The sequence below is a fragment of the Colobus angolensis genome, unplaced genomic scaffold (assembly GCF_000951035.1).
Source record: "Colobus angolensis palliatus isolate OR3802 unplaced genomic scaffold, Cang.pa_1.0 Scaffold134, whole genome shotgun sequence".
Lineage (NCBI taxonomy): Eukaryota > Metazoa > Chordata > Mammalia > Primates > Cercopithecidae > Colobus > Colobus angolensis.
Genome location: NW_012114422.1, coordinates 7307 through 14612, shown reverse-complemented (window position 1 = coordinate 14612; position 7306 = coordinate 7307).

Here is a 7306-nt window from a genome sequence, read left to right as displayed (position 1 = left end):
TGTGCCCTTGCTGGGGAGGTGTTGTGGTCACTTGGAGGAAAAGAGGCATTCTGTCTTTTTGAGTTTTCAACATTTTTGCATTGATTCTTTCTCCTTTTGTGGGCTTATCTATGTTCAGTCTTTGAGGCTGCTGATCTTTGAATGGGGTTTTTGTGGGGTCTTTTCTATTAATGTTGTTGCTTTCTCTGTGTGTGTGTGTGTGTGTGTGTGTGTGTTTTAACAGTTAGGCCACTCTTCAGTGGGCCTGCTGCAGTTTTCTAGGTAGGGGCACACTCCAGACCCTAGTCACCTTGGACCCTTCTGCACCTGGAGGTATCACCGGGGAAGCCTGTGAAACAGCAAAGATGACAGCCTGTTCCTTCCTCTGGGAGCTCTGTCCCTGAGGGCACCAACCTGGTGCTGGCCAGAATGCTCCTGTAGGAGGTTTCTGGAGATCCCTGTTGGGAGGTCTCACACAGATATGAGAAACGGACTTGGGGACCCACTAAAAGAAGAAGTCTGGCTGCCCCTTGGCAGAGCAAATGTGCTATGCTGACCTCTGGCCTCTCCAGATCCAGCAACCTGGAAAGACTAAGTCTGCTGAACTGCAGAGAGAGAAGATGCCCCTCCCCCTGGGGACTCTGTTTCACGGAGACATCAGAGTTCTCTTTGTATAATCATGGCTGGAGTTGCTGAAATTCCTGCAGGAAGACCCCACCCAGTGAAGAAGGATGGATCGAGGTCCCACTTAAAGAAGCAGATTGCCCATAATCTGGTACAGCAGCTGTGCTGCACTATGGGGAATTTCTCCCAGTGCCCCCATACTGGCAGGCTAGAGTGGCCAACTGCAACCACAGATATTGCAGCCAGCTCTCCCCACTCCCCTAACTTCAGTCCATGTCAGGCCATCTCCAGCCTGCTGCCACTGGCTGGCTGGAATTCCAAGCCAGCGGGCCTTGATTTGTGAGATGCCATGGGAGTGGGGCCCACAGAATGATGCTGCTTGGCTCCCTGGATTCGGCCCCTTCCTAGGGGCATGCATAAGATCTCCTGCTTTGTCAGAATTCCTGGAGCTGGAATATGCAAATCTCCTGGGGTTCTCTGCATGCCAAATGAATGAGTGGCTACTCTGCTGAGATGCCACACAGCTCTGTGCTGTGGACCCAAGGCCCTGGTGATGTGGGCTCATGAGGGGATCTCCTGCTCTGTTAGGTTGCAAAGATGCCTAGGAAAAGCATGTTTTCCTGAGCAGGGTTGCACAGTCACTTGCTGCTTCCCTTGGCTGGGAGTGGGGGTTCCCCTGGCTCCATGCCACTCCTGGGTGGGCTGTTACCTCACCCTGCTTTCCTCACTTTCCATGGGTCTAGCCATCTGCCTAGTCAGTCTGTGTGAGAAACTGGATACCTCAGGTTTGTTTTCTTTCCGTCTCCCTTTCTCTCTTTTCCTTCCTTCCTTCCTTCCTTCCTTCCTTCCTTCCTTCCTTCCTTTTCTTTTCCTCTTTCTTTCTTTCTTTTCTTTCTTTCTTTCTTTCTTTCTTTCTTTCTTTCTTTCTTTCTTTCTTTCTTTCTTTCTTTCTTTCTTCTTTCTTTCTTGTTTTCTGTCTTTCTTGTCTCTGTCTTTCTGTCTTTCTTCCTCTTTTTGAGACAGTGACTTGTTCTGTTGCATAGGCTGGAGTGCAGTGGTGTCATCACAGTTCACTGCAGCCATGAACTTCTGGGTTCAAGTGATCCTTCTGCCTCAGCCCCCTGAGTAGCTGGGACTATAGGTGCACCCCACTACACTTGGCTAATTTTTTAATTGTTTTTGTAGAGATGGGATTTTGCTATGTTGCCCAGGCTGGTCTCAAACTCTTGCATGTTTTCTTCTAGTAGTTTTAGAATTTCTGGTCTTATGTTTAAGTATTTAATCCATGTTGAATTGAATTTTGTTTATAGTGTGATATAAGGGTCCAGTTTTATTTTTCTGCACGTGACAATCCGGTTTTCCCAACACTATTTATTGAAGATACTCTCCTTTTCCTGAAAATGTACGTATCTTGTGTACAATTTGATGTTTCAAAAAGTTTCCACACTCATGTAACAACCACCCAAATCAAGATAGAGAACGTTATCATTCATTACCTCTGAAAGTTCTATTGTGTTCCCTCTAGGCAATTGCTGTCCCCAGTTGTCCTAAAGAAATACTTATCTGATTGCTGTTACCATAAATTAAAATTTTTATTTCTTGAAATTTGTATATGTGAAATAATATAGTATGTATCCTAGGTATGTTTTTGAAATTAATCGGTGCTGTTGGTGACATTTTCTTGTGCATATCAGCCATTCATATATCCTCTTTTGTGAAGCATCTGTTTCTTTTGTCCATTTTTAAATCGGATGGTTTGTCTCTTCACCATTGATTTTCTAAGATTCTTGGCTGGGTGTGGTGGCTCACATCTGTAATCCCAAAACTTTGGGAGGCCAAGGTGGGCAGATCACAAGATCAGGAGTTCAATACCAGCCTGGCCAATATGGTGAAACCCTGTCTCTACTAAAATACAAAAAATTAGCTGGGCGTGGTGGCATGCACCTGCAGTCCCAGCTACTTGAGGGGCTGAGGCAGGGGAATCACTTGAACCTGGGAGGTGGAGGTTGCAATGAGCTGAGAACGTGCCTCCACAGTCCAGCCTGGCAACAGAGCAACACACCGTCTCAAAAAAAAAAAAAAAAAAATTCTTTGTATGTATTCTAGATATAAGTCCTTTGTTGGTATATGTCTTGTGAACATTTTCTCCCAGTCTATTGCTTATATTTTCATTTTTTAAATAGGATCTTTCAATGCAATAAACTTTTAAAGACATTTCTGCCTCAAAATTGTGAAGATATATTCTTAGTTTTCTTCTAGGAAATGTATAAATTTAACATTCATGTCTAAACCTAATATTAATTTTGATATTTGGTATGAAGTAGATGTTAAGGTTCATTATTTTCCATAAATTTATCTATTTGTGCTATTAACTTTTTTTGAGAGAACTGACATATTCTCTATCAGTCAGGATTCTACCTGAGAAAAAGAACCAAGAACCAGTAGAAGATTATACATATCTCTTACTGAGAGATAGTGAGTGGGAGGCCAGTAGGGGAAAGAGAGAAAGAGCCTGAGAGTGAGAGAGAGAAAGAGAGAGAGAGAGAGAGGGAGTGAGTGAGTGATTATTGCAAGAAATTGGCTTACATTATTGTGTAACCTGGCTAGGTAAGTCCAAAGTTTGTAGGGCAGTCTCACAGACTGAAGACTTGAGGACAGGAGCTGACACCACAGTCCACAGTAGAATTTCTTCCTCAGGCAAACCTCAGTTTTGTTCTTAAGGCCTTTCAACTAATTGAATAAAGTCCAAACATATTATCAAGGAAATACGTCTTTACTTAAGGTCAACTGGTTATAGATATTTATCCTGTATACAAAATACCTTTGCAGCCACATCTAGATTAGTGTTTGATTACATAACTCAGTACTATAGCCTAGCCAAATTGACCCATAACTCTCAGTTTTATCGCAGTTCACTCGTTATCAACTTGGCACCTATACACATCTTAAATCATACCTAATCTCTAAATAATAACAACAACCAAGTCATACTTCCACTTAATACAACTGTAAACATGCTAATTCTTTACCCAGAGGATACAAGTCTTTGAATGATGTTCACTCTTTTCTTTAATATTCTGTAATTTAAATACAGATATATAGTGAAGTATTATGAATATCTCAGATGATGAAGGAATGAGAAAGAAGAAAATAAAAATATTAATACTTGTATATATAAAATGTTTGAAAAAATAAGGAAAAAACACTCATAATTATAGTCCTCAGTTTTGCAAATGGTTATGTGGTCATAGCTAATATTTATGACTACCTCCTTTGACTGTCCACCTCATATTTGCCTTCAGCAAGCAACTGACAGTGGTTCTTTGCCTAGTGGAATGACCCAAACCTGTATTCCTCAACAGTCTCAGCTATAGGGAGTCTTGCCTGGATTGGTCTTTTGTAGTTTTTCATTGACTTTCATCGTGGTAGTACTATGAGACACTCTAAAAGAACCCTCTGTGTTCCATACATGCTCTTTGTACCACCATTGTGTAGTAGCAGCTCAATTTCTCTTTGGTAATCTGGATCAGTCACCTCAGCCAGTGTAGTATCTTCCTTTTTTGCCTGTTGATTCAGAAGCATGTGGAGCCCACAGTGGCTGAGTGGGAATTTAACTTATAGTTTAATGGAATTGTTGTTGTGTCTCCTGGTGGGAACAATTCTGTCTAAAACTAAGGTCTCTGGACCAGCAGAGCATAAAGTTATAGAAACAGGAATAAAAAATTTTGCTAGTGGATCACTAGGGGGAATAGTGAGTGATGCCATTCTCATTTTCATACCTTGATTTCTGGACTCATGAATCCTGGCTAGGGAAGAAACAGCTGTGTATGTTGAATGCTGATTTAGAGCATATACATCCTCCTGGAGGACACTGCTGCAGTCATGCAAGATATTGCCACCAACTTGTCACTGTAAGTTTCTTCAAAAGGCCATTCCAGCATTCTATCATGCTAACTTTCAAGATGATGGGGAACATGGTAAGACCAATGAATTCTATAAGCATGGACCCATCATTGCATTTCATTTGTAGTGAAGTGAGTTCCTTGATCAGAAGTAATGCTTTGTGGATTACCGTGATGGGTGGATAAGACACTCTATTCTGTAAGTTCACAGATGGTGCTTTGGCAGATGCATTTTATCCAGCGTAAGTGTTTATTATGGTAAGAACAAAATGCTGCTGTTTCTATGATGAAGGTGGTTCAGTATAATCAACCTGCTACTAGATGTCTGACCGATCACCCTGAGGAATGGTGCCATACTGAGGACTCAGTGTTGGTCTCTGTTGGCAAATTGAACACTCAGCAGTGGCTGTAGCCAGGTTGGCCTTGGTTAGTGGAAATCCATGTTGCTGAGCCCATGCATAACCTCTATCCCTTCCACTATAGCTACTTTCTTCATGAGCCAATTAAGCAATGACAGGAGTGTTGTGGGAAGTCAGGGACCCCAAACAGAGGGACCAGCTGAAGCTGTGGCAGAAGAACATAAATTGTGAAGATTTCATGGACATTTATTAGTTCCCCAAATTAATACTTTTATAATTTCTTACGCCTGTCTTTACAGCAATCTCTGAACATAAATTGTGAAAGTTTCATGGACACTTATCACTTTTCCAGTCAATATCCTTGTGATTTCCTATGCCTGTCTTTACTTTAATCTCTTAATCCCATCATCTTTGTAAGCTGAGGAGGATGTATGTCACCTCAGAACCCTGTGATGATTGCGTTAACTGCACAAATTGTTTGTAGAGCATGTGTGTTTGAATAATATGAAATCTGGGCACCTTGAAAAAAGAACAGGATAACAGCAATGTTTAGGGAACAAGGGAGATAAGACTTTGGACTCTGACTGCCAGTGAGCCAGATGGAACAGAGCCATATTTCTTTTCTTTCAAAGGCAAATAGGAGAAATATTGCTGAATTCTTTTTCTCAGCAAGGAACATCCCTGAGAAAGAGAATGTACCTTTGGAGGCGACCATCTTTTATGGTCAAAGCTGAAGGGATGAAATAAGCCCTTGTCTCCTGTAGTGCTCCCAGGCTTATCAGGATGAGGAAATTCCCGCCTAATAAATTTTGGTCAGACTGGTTGTCTGCTCTCACACCCTATCTCCTGATAAGATGTTATCAATGATAATGTGTTACCAAAATTTCATTAGTAATTTTAATTTTGCCCCATCCTGTGGTCCTGTGATCTCACCCTGCCTCCATTTGCTTTGTGATATTTTATTACCTTGTGAAGCATGTGATCTCTGTGACCCACAACCTATTTGTACACTCCCTCCCCTTTTGAAAATCGCTAATAAAAACTTGCTGGTTTTATGGCTCAGGGAGCGTCATGGAACCTGCTGACCTGTGATGTCTCCCCCGGACACCCAGCTTTAAAATTTCTCTCTTTTGTACTCTTTTCCTTTATTTCTCAAACAAGCTGAGATGCTTAGGGAAATAGAAAAGAACCCACATTAACTATAGGGGCGGGTTCTCCCAATACAGGAGTAGCTGGGGAGAGGCTAGCTAGTATTCACAAAAAGGGTCACCCTATCCACCTGATGATTAAAATCCTTCCCTGCCAAGGTCACTTTGTAGTGAGCACTGAGATGGGCACAAATATCGTCTTACTTTTTTTCCATTCAGAGAGTTCTATCCAGATACTTCATCCCCTGGTCTCCTTGTTACTAATTTTCTAAACATTTGTCTTCCAAACCCTCGTCTACCCAGTAAAACCATTGGCCACAGCTCATGAAATGGTATAGACTTGTACCTCTGGTCTTCCAAGCAAAATGAACAAGTAGGTGCACTGCTTGAAGTTCTACCTACCTGGAGCATGTTGCCTCATCACTGACCTTCAGGGATGTTATAGAAAGGTGCTGTAGTGCTTCATTTGTCCACTTTCAGGTGATGCCTACATGCCATGCTGAACTACCTGTAAACCAGGCCCAAGTTTTCTCTTCCTTAGTCAACTGATCATAAGAAACTTTCCATGAGGCCATAGTAGGCTGGAAGAGAGAAGGTAATGTATCCAGAGTGGGGACAATGGGCATTTGGGCCACTTCTTCATGTAGGTCCAGTCAACGTAATATCATCAATGTAATGACCAGCGTGATGCCTTACAGAAGGGAAAGGTGATCGAAGTATATATGGACTGAATTATGATACAAGGTTGGAAAATTGATAGACTCCTGAAGTAGGAGAGTGAAAGGGCTGTTACTGGATTTCCCAGCTTAAAGCAAACTGATTCCAGTGCTATTTACTAACATGTATCAAAAAAAGTATTTTCCAGATCAACAGCTGCATACCAGTTACCAGAGGATATCCTAATTTGCTCAAACAATGAAATCATATCTGGAACAATGGCTTTAGTTGGAGTTGCCACCCCGTTAAGATTATGATAATTCACTGTCATTCTCCAGAACCATTTGTTTTCTTCATAGGCCAAATAGGTGAGTTGAGTGAGGATGTGGTGGGAATCACCATTCCTGAATCTTTCAATTCCTTATGGTGAGAATAATATCTGCAATCCTTCCAGGAATATGGTATTGCTTTTGGTTTCAATTTTCCTAGGCATAGGCAGTTCTAGGGGCTTCTACTTTGTCTTTCCTATCATAATAGCTGCCACTATATAGGTCGGGGAAGCAATCTGGAAATCCTACCAGTTGCTGAGTACATTTATTCCATTATGCATTCTGGAACTGGAGAAATAAACACAAGA